Source organism: Meles meles, chromosome 5, assembly GCF_922984935.1.
Source record: "Meles meles chromosome 5, mMelMel3.1 paternal haplotype, whole genome shotgun sequence".
Lineage (NCBI taxonomy): Eukaryota > Metazoa > Chordata > Mammalia > Carnivora > Mustelidae > Meles > Meles meles.
Window position 1 is genome coordinate 75,837,890 of NC_060070.1, and position 9,599 is coordinate 75,847,488.

Consider the following 9,599-nt stretch of genomic DNA (forward strand, 5'->3'; position numbering starts at 1 on the left):
AAATAAATAAAATCTTTAAAAAAATACTAAGAAAAAATATTAATGCGTTTGAGTATAAATCAGGTTGTAATCTGATTTTTAAAATCCTTTGGGCTAAGAGATCTTTTTTGAAAATTATATTACTGTTCTCAGTTCCTTAAGCTGAATCAATCGAAATTACTTCAAAGAAATCGTTCATTTCAGACTTTTAAAATTAAAAATGTCATTTTGAAAAGTTATAGTTTCATTTCAAAGATGGTACATATAAACATAATTCATTTCTTAAAAATAAATCCAACCTTTTGTCTTCTAGAATTATATAGTTTAGCAGGTCTCATCATGCATGTTAACCTTGTCAAAGTAGCCTCTATTTCTCCTTTGTAAAACTTATACCTGTTTCAAGTAATAAATTATTTGCTCAACTAGTGTTTTCCTAGTAGACACTGAGTACCATAAGGAGTGGGACCTGCTGTCTTATCAATGCATCTGTAGTTCCTGGTACAGAGTAGATATTGAAATACTATTTGTTAAGGAAAGAGGAAGAGGGAGACAAAGGTAGAAATTGAGGGAAACAGATCATCTGTGAATACTGCTTGTTAGATCAGTTTGATCTCAGAGATGCTGTTATCTGTCAAGAGAAGAAAAGAGGAGAGGCGTCATTTTCTTTTAATTGGAAAAGGAAAAACAGGCTGAATACTTTAAAGGAAGAAACACATAGGTCACAGCAAGTTAAACTCAAGATTAAGCATATTTGGGTACTACCCTCAAGGCAAAAAAATAAATATAGGAAAAAAGTAAAGAATGGCTTCGATCTGTGGTACTCAAATAGTGGTCTGTAGGCCACTGCTGGTCCACAGTTTTACAAGTCTGTGAAATAAGTACAGAATGAAAGAGTATGCATTTTCTTTGAAAATGAAAGAATGAAAGAGTAAGCATTTAGAAATGTTTAAGCAATTGGACAGAGTAATTTTGTGCCTGTCGAATCTGATGAATCTGATGAAAGATTGGTTTTATATCTGCACATTTCTATTTGATTTTTTTTGGAAACCACTTTTAATTATATATTTTTAGAAGTTAAAGTGATAAATTGAAAAAATATTAATGTTTAAAACTGAAATTTTTTAATTTATTTCTTATTTTTTTAAAAGATTTTATTTATTTATTTGAGAGAGAGAGAGTGAGAAGGGAGAAAGTCAGAGGGAGAAGCAGACTCCCCATGGAGCTGGGAGCCCAATGTGGGACTCGATCCCAGGACTCCGGGATCATGACCCGAGCTGAAGCAGTTGCTGAACCAACAGAGCCATCCAGGTGGCCCTAAAACTGAAAATTTTTTAAATGTTTAAAATTTAATGACTGGCCTTCACCAAGTACATCCTTGAGAAGCACCAACTTAGACAATATATTGGCAGTAATGCATGGTTTTTACTGCTTCTTTATATGTCCTTTGTGGTTGACAATTCTACTTGTCTTAAAGTAAGTATACATGAATGTCCTCTGCAAGCTTTCTCACAGTGAAAAAATAATCTTAAACATAATGGGAATTACTTTTTTTAAGATTTTTTATTTATTTGACACACAGAGAGCCAGGTGGGGGAGGGGGGAGTAGCCTCCCTGCTGAGCAGAGAGCCCAATGTGGGGCTCAATCCCGGGGCTCGATCTCAGGACCCTGAAATCATGACCTGAGCCAAAGGCAGAGGCTTAACCCACTGAGCCACCCAGGCACCCCATAATTGGAATTGTTTTGAACAGCTTTTTAATTTGTTGCATATGACAATACATGAAACTTCAAGCAGAATAGAGGTTTTCGGTTTAGCTTCAATACACAAATCTAAGGCATTGTCATCACATGGGCTTTTTTCTTCTTTTCTTTTCTGCTCAGTTGTTTCTATAAATGTTTAAATAGAAATATACACTTTTCAAGCACTTGCGAATGGTGGCTTCTATACTGTAGGTTCATGAAATGTTTCAGAAAAACTTACAATCAGAAATAGTACACTCTAAAGATCTTAAAGTTCTCCAATTTTCCCCTTCTGTAAGAGCACCCCATATCTTGAGTCCAGTTATACCCTTTCTTTCCTTTAAAAAATATTAAAAATATTTCAGACAACACAAAAGTATATCAGGAATGGCATAATAAGCACCAATATATGTAATAAGGAGCTTAATGAATTAAATGTTGCAAGTGGAGTTGAAGACCTGGGACCCCATTGCCCTGATCATGTTCTCTCTCCTCATTTCCTTTATGAAGAGGTAAATGCTGGTTTTGATTGTTTGTCAGTTTTTTTTTCCCTTTTTATTAATTTTTTCAGCGTAACAGTATTCATTCTTTTTGCACAACACCCAGTGCTCCATGCAAAACGTGCCCTCCCCATCACCCACCACCTGTTCCCCCAACCTCCCACCCCTGACCCTTCAAAACCCTCAGGTTGTTTTTCAGAGTCCATAGTCTCTTATGGTTCGCCTCCCCTCCCCAATGTCCATAGCCCGCTCCCCCTCTCCCAATCCCACCTCCCCCCAGCAACCCCCAGTTTGTTTTGTGAGATTAAGAGTCATTTATGGTTTGATAAATGAAACAAGATGGGATTGTTTGTCAGTTTTAATAAGGAAGATGAGTCTCATGTTTTCTGATGTTAATGACTGAAATGTGGAAAAAACTCTGACTCTTTTGAGAACACTAAACTGGCAGGTTCATGCTGCTGAATAGTGGGTAACTCTGTTTTTAACTACTGGGTTTTGAGGGAGTTCAATGAGCAACATCCTTTCCCACCCGGCAAGTTCAGAACTAAGTAAAAGACAAACACAGAAATCAGACAGAAGCAGATGCTTTTCCATCTGGCCATCTGATATTCTAGCATTTCCCTGAGTAGAATTTCTGGCAAAAAAACAGAGCCAACTTACCATGTGAAGAAGAGAAAAGTGTCCTTCTTTCTAACAGACGCAGATCTCAAGAAGAAGAAAAGAGAAATAGAACAGAGCAAGTATCAATTTTTCTCTTCAAATCACTAATCCAACTACCTCTTGTTCTCTTTGGGAAAATGGTGAGTGGGTCCAGAAAAGCAAGAAGTCTTATTCTGGATGTGCCTAGACTTGAACCTGTAAGGTCTAGGAAAGGAAATTCCTCCTCAACATGAACTATGTTCCCGAAACTTTCTTCTACTTTAACTCTACGCATAAATATGCCTAAGAAGTATTGTGTATTGTCATTGTGCTTTTAAGTTTATTTTTAACCTTATAAATTTAATAACTTAAAATGCACACAATGGAGGGGTGCCTGGGTGTCTCAGTTGGTTGAATGCCTGACTCTTGGTTTTGACTCAGGTCATGATGTTGTGGTTGTGAGATCGAGCTCCGAGTGGGGGTCCAGATTTAGTGCAGAATCTGTTTCAGATTCTCCCTCTCCTTTCCCTACCTCAAATAAATTAGTAAGATCTTTTCTAAAAAAAAATACACACAATGGATTGTGTATTTTATACAATGGGGTTCTGATACTATTTCTTGTTCTTTCCCAGAAAGAAACTATGAAAGATTTCTTGGTTCTGGCCAAAATAATATTCTAAATTAGATTTAAAGGTGTTCCTTTCATGAATTTCTCAATTTTAGGCATTCATTTTTCTGTACCTCTATTTTTTTTAAAAATATACATATTAAAATATGCATATACATATACCACATAATTTCCCCAAAGTGTGCAATTTAATGGTTTTTAGGATAGTCATTCACAGATATATGCACCACAGTCAACTTGAGAACATATTCATCGCATCAAAAAGAAACCCCCTACTCTTTAGATATCATCCCCTATCTCTCCATCTCACTCCCATTCCTAAGCAACCATTAATCTACTTTCTGTGTCTTTAGATTTTCTTGTCCTTAATATTTCATATAAGTAGACATATACAGTATATGTTTTTTTGTGACTGGCTTTTTTCACTTAGCATAATGTTTTCAAGATTCATTCATGGTGTAGCACAAATCATTACTTCATTTTCTTTCAAAGATTTTATTTATTTACTCTAGAGAGAGAAAGTTGGGGGGGGGCAGAAGCAGAGGGTGGGAAGCAAGAAGACTCCACACTGAGCATGGAGCCCCAGGCAGGGCTTCATCCTCAGGACCTGGAGATTTGAGCTAAAACCAAGAGTTGGATTCTTAACTGATGAGCCACCCAGGCATCCGTATTTCATTCACTTTTATGGTTAATAATATCCCATTTTATGGACAGAGTACATTTTATTTATCCATTGTCAGTTAATGGATGTGTGTTTGTTTCCACTATTTGCCTATTATAAATAATGCTGCTATAAAGTGTCTCCTATAGACAGTATGTCTATAATGTCTATAGACATTATACTGTCTATAGACAGTATGTCTATAATTTTAATCCACTCTGACAGTCTCTGTATTTTTATTTGATTGTTTAATCCATTCATACCTAATGTTATTATTGATACAGTTGGATTACATCTGCCACTTTGCTTTTGGTTTTCTATGTGTCTCCAGTCTTTTTGTTCCTTTATTTCTACTTTACTGGTTTCTTTTGTATTAAGTATTTTCCAATGAAACATTTAAACTTATTTAATGATTTTTTACTTTATCCATCTATCTATACATGTACATATATAGGTAACATATATTAATTGTTGTTCTAGTGTTTACTATCTATATATTGACTAATCAGCTTTAACTCTATACTGGCTTGATTCCAGTGAGATACAGAAACATGTGACTCCTATATAACTATACTATTTCCCCCTGTTTTGTGGTATTATTGTTACATCTATTAATGTTATATATTACATCAATTAATATTACAAACTCAATATCACATAATTTAGTCCGATTCAGCTTTGTTCCTGTTGGCCTCCTTTGTGCTATTACTGGCAAATATATCACATTTTAATATGTTATAGGCCAAACACTACATTTATTTATATACATTCATAGACCCAATATGCATACTATTGTATACAATTACATTTTAAATCTGCTGAGAAGAAAGGAGAAAAATGTGTTTTTATCTTGTCTTTCTTGATTACATAATTAGGGTATTTTTTATTTTTTTAAGGAGAGCTACTAAGACACGAGGCAACATGTATCTCCATATTTGTTTTATTAATCCAGATCTTAAAAATACCAACTAAAGAATATATAGACACATGACACAACCAAGATATTCCCAAGCATGCATTTTGTTCATTTTTATTCACCACTTGACTCTTATCACCTCTATTCAATATCCCTTCCAAACTTTAATATTGTTACTCTCTTGAGATGGTATTAGTCAAGATGCTGTCCATCACTATTTGCTGTGCTCCTTGGTGTGAACAGGGCTTTGTGTCTGGTGCAATAAGGGTTTATAGCCGACAAGCTCATTTGGACCCTGCTTCACTTGGTCTCCTTCCAGCTATGTTCTTGGCTTACTTTTCTTTGGTGGTTGAGAAATTACAGGGGCCATAACATTTATCCTTCCTTATCTTACCTGCCTCTTCATATATCTTACAGAGTAAGACATGTTCTTCTGATTTAGTAGATTTTATTGCTATTAAAATAACAAAAAAAATCCAAGTATACCTAATCACATTATTATAACTTTCCTTTACACAGTTGATAATAAAGCATATTTTTATAAAATATAAAGTATTGCAAAACAAAATAAAGTTTACTTCTGGCCAATATTATCCATCATGAAAAAGGAGTAACTATCTTCATCACAATATTATTGTACATCATTTCATATGGTTTAAATGCTTCCTCTGGCCCAATCTCTTTGTTAAATAATGCACAGGCATTCTCAGAACAGCCTTGTAATTTAGGTATTATTATTATCCTATACATGAGAATACTGAGATTTAGGGATATTAAATACCTTCCAAGGGTCACAAATCAAGTCAGAGGTATAGCCAAGAGGTATAAGTTCCTGTAGAATCATATAGACAAGGAAACCTATTCTGCCGATTAGGAATAAAAATTTTATTTCTTAAAAGAAGTGACATCTGAATTGAATCTTGAAGAACAGATAAAAGTTCCAAAGGTGAGTAGTCTGGGTAAGTAATACATACCAGAAGAGGGGATCCATATGCGCTACTACGGTGAGGGAAAAACTGATTTTTACACTCCTTTATTTCATTTCCATCACTCTTTATTTCTTTATGTAGGTCCAAATTTTTATTGAGTATCATATTTCTGCTGCCTGAAGATTACTCTCAATATCTCTTATAGTGCAGGTCCACTAGATGATCACTACTCTCCAATCAGTGATGAACTAGTCACCAAAATGAACATATCTCACCTAAATGGCAGGACTAAAGTTAGCTCTGGCTTGCTTCTGTTCTTCTAACGTAGTTCTCCAGTTTTCTCATGCTCTTTTTTTTTTTTTTGAAACTTTTGTTAAAAAAAATTTAAGCTGCAAAAAAATTTCAAGAATAGTACAATGAACTCCCATGTACACTCACCTTGAGTGACAATTGATAATTTTTTGCCACACCTTCTTCTCTACACACACAATCCATACACGTTATATATCAGCTGAAACATTTGAGAATGTCAAATATCACGAACCTTCACCCCAAAATACTTCAGTGTATGTTTCCTAAGAAAAAGGACATTTTCTTGCATAGAACATGGCATACCTACTAAGTTCAGAAAAATTAAACATGAACACAAAACGATTTCACCTATTGTCTCAATGTTGTCTTTTGTAGAATTTTTTTTTTCTGATCAAGTATCCAGTGTAGAATCATGCATCCATTTATTTGTCATATGTCTTTAATCTAAGTTAGAAGTTTCTTAGTCTTTCTTTGTGTAGGGCAAGTGCTTGACATTAAGCTTTTTGATTGTAATATAAGTGTCTGACATTAAGCTTTTGATTGTCGAGGCATCCATTTCAAGGACATTCATTCAGAATAAACTATTGCTAGCTGTATGACACAGCTACAGTAAAACAATTAGATAAGGAACCAGGTCACCCCTACCCATGGACCACTTAAGTGACCCCACTTTTCTTTTCGTGGGACTTAATTTCCATTCTTTTTTTAAAATATTTTATTTATTTGACAGAGAGAAATCACAACTAGGCAGAGAGGCAGGCAGAGAGAGAGGAGGAAGCAGGCTCCCTGCGAAGCAGAGAGCCCGATGCGGGGCTCAATTCCAGGACCCCGGGATCATGACCTGAGCCGAAGGCAGAGGCTTTAACCCACTGAGCCACCCAGGCGCCCCTTAATTTCCATTCTTAATGCCCTAAATTCACCAATAAAGAGTGAACCTCTTGAACTCTAAGCACTCCATCTTCAGACCCTAATCAAAGCAGAATCCCTGGTCCATGCTACTTCTCCTGTATCCACCTGTGACCTCACTATGTGACCCTCAAGCTTGCTGTGTATATTCCAGCACCTATTGGTAAAATAATCTTGTTTTTCAAAGTTCCCTGGTGGTTTTGCTGAGGTGTGTCCTATCATCATAATAAGAACCCTAAGGACAGTCCAGCCACAACATTGGCCTTGGTAGTGTTGGGGGGAATGTATGTGGGGCTCACTATAAGTAAATATTGAACCCTGGGTGAGAACCTTAGGCATGCCTGGCCAGAAACATCACTATCAATAGGCTGGAACTGACATAACGCTTTCTCTTTCATGATGTGACTTCTATAAAGAATATATGTCAGATGTTTTATATGAAATCCATCAATTTAGGTTGTTGGCTGCTTTTTTCCAAGATGAGATTCAGATTATGACCATCTTGGAAGGAATACGCTCTCTATATGTAAGTGATGCTGTGACCTTCTTAGCATACCATTTTTAGAGGCACACAATATATTTTTGCCCTTTGCTGATGAAGTTAACTCTAGGCACTTTGTTAAGACAAAGGTTTGTGGTTTTTTTTTTCACTGTATAAATATCATTTTTCCCTTGGTTACTACTAAACAATATGTGAGGACATTTTTTCCTCCCAGGCTGTATAAATAACCTACTTCTCAAATACATTTATCCAATGGTTTTATCCCAGCAGTAATGGTCTGCTAGAGGTTTGGTTTCTCAACTTTTTGGTGTACTCAGCATTGGTTAGTAAAAAGGGCTGTTGATTCTCATCTTGATGTTGAACCACATCTTCTATGGCTTTCATTTCTTGCCTTTTCTGTTTTTAGGTCTTTGTTTCCTAAGTATGAGACTGCAATAGATTTCACTTTCAAAACTTTTTGTTTAGATTTCAGCCTTTTATGTAGTCTTAGAATATAGCAAATATCTTTTGTGGAAAATGGTTATGTATCTGTAAACCTCAAGCCTTTAATTTTGTCTCTCTAACCCCTGAGAGACTGCTAACTGCTACATTGGTTTCTCCTTTTAACTTCTGCTCTCTGAGCAAGCTACACACTTCAGCTCACATCAAGAACTGGCAAATTCCCCATGTCAAACAAACAAACAAGCAAACTGAGCTGCTATTTATATCTCACCTTTGAATGTTTTTCCTCTCTAAATAATTTAGGACCACCTAATCTTCATGGCTTCGATGGCTGTAGGCTGCCTTTTCAAAATTATTTTTTGTAATTTCTCTTTTTCTCTTAGTTGTAAATTGTGAGTGTTTAGGTTTGACACAGTCTTTCACATCCTAGTCAGAAGTGCACAGTTAATCCATATTTGCATCTAGTAACTTAAATGTCTGTATCTCGTGCCGTTCTGTTTCTATTAGTTGTTTTTCCCTCTTAGCTTTTTTGTCACATGTTCTGCCTCCAAATTTGCCTGGTAATTTTTTCACTAAAGTACAGACATTTTAAATGAAAAGTTATAGGGCTTTTTCAGCTAGAACTTTCATCTTCCAGTAATTCACTAAAATGACCAACACAGATGGAAAGAGGAGAGGCACTTGCTTTATGTTTTCTAGACCTTTTAGAAAACTTAGAGTTGTTTCTTTGGCCACATACATGCAACTCTATAAGAAAGGTGGTATTGTAGACATCAAGGGGATGGGCACTGTTCAAACAGGAATGCCCCACAGATGTTACCATGGCAAAACTGGAGGTGTCTAAAATATTAAACTAAAATATAAAATGCTGTTTGCATTGCTTTAAACAAACAAGTTAAGGGCAATATTCCTGCTAACAGAATTCACATACTGAGCATATTAAGCATCTGAAGTAGCTTCCTAAAGTGTCTGAAGGAAAATGATCAGAAAAAGAAGGAAGCCAACAAGAAAGATACTTGCGTTCAACTGAAGCATTAGCCCGCTCCACCCAGAAAAACACATTTTGTAAGAACCAATGGACAGGAGCCTGAGTTGTTGGAACCTATTCTCTATGAATTCATGGCATGATAAGTGTAAAAAAAATAAAAAGCCTCAAGACTATAAAAATATAAAAATAAAAAAATAAATGAAAGGTTATAGGGATAATTTGAAGTTTTAGATGATGTTAACTCCCTCAAGAGAGGAATCATCTTGTTTTAGGCAAATAGGCTGAAGTCAGACCACCTTATCTTTTCTAGATTGGGCTTTATTTTGGGTGGAATTGGTCTATTTCTGTTTCTCCCTTACTCTTAGAGTGTAGCCCAGTGGGACTCTCATCTGAAAGCCTGGGTTATATGTCATATCTCTCTCTTTGGAAAGTCTGAAGTCCAATGTTTCTACATTCTCAA

General features: G+C 35.7%; 1 pseudogene; it reads left to right on the forward strand.

Moving 5' to 3' along the window:
* The first annotated feature begins 8,797 nt into the window (after positions 1 to 8,797).
* LOC123941314 lies at positions 8,798 to 9,279 on the forward strand (annotated as a pseudogene).
* Positions 9,280 to 9,599: the final 320 nt, after the last annotated feature.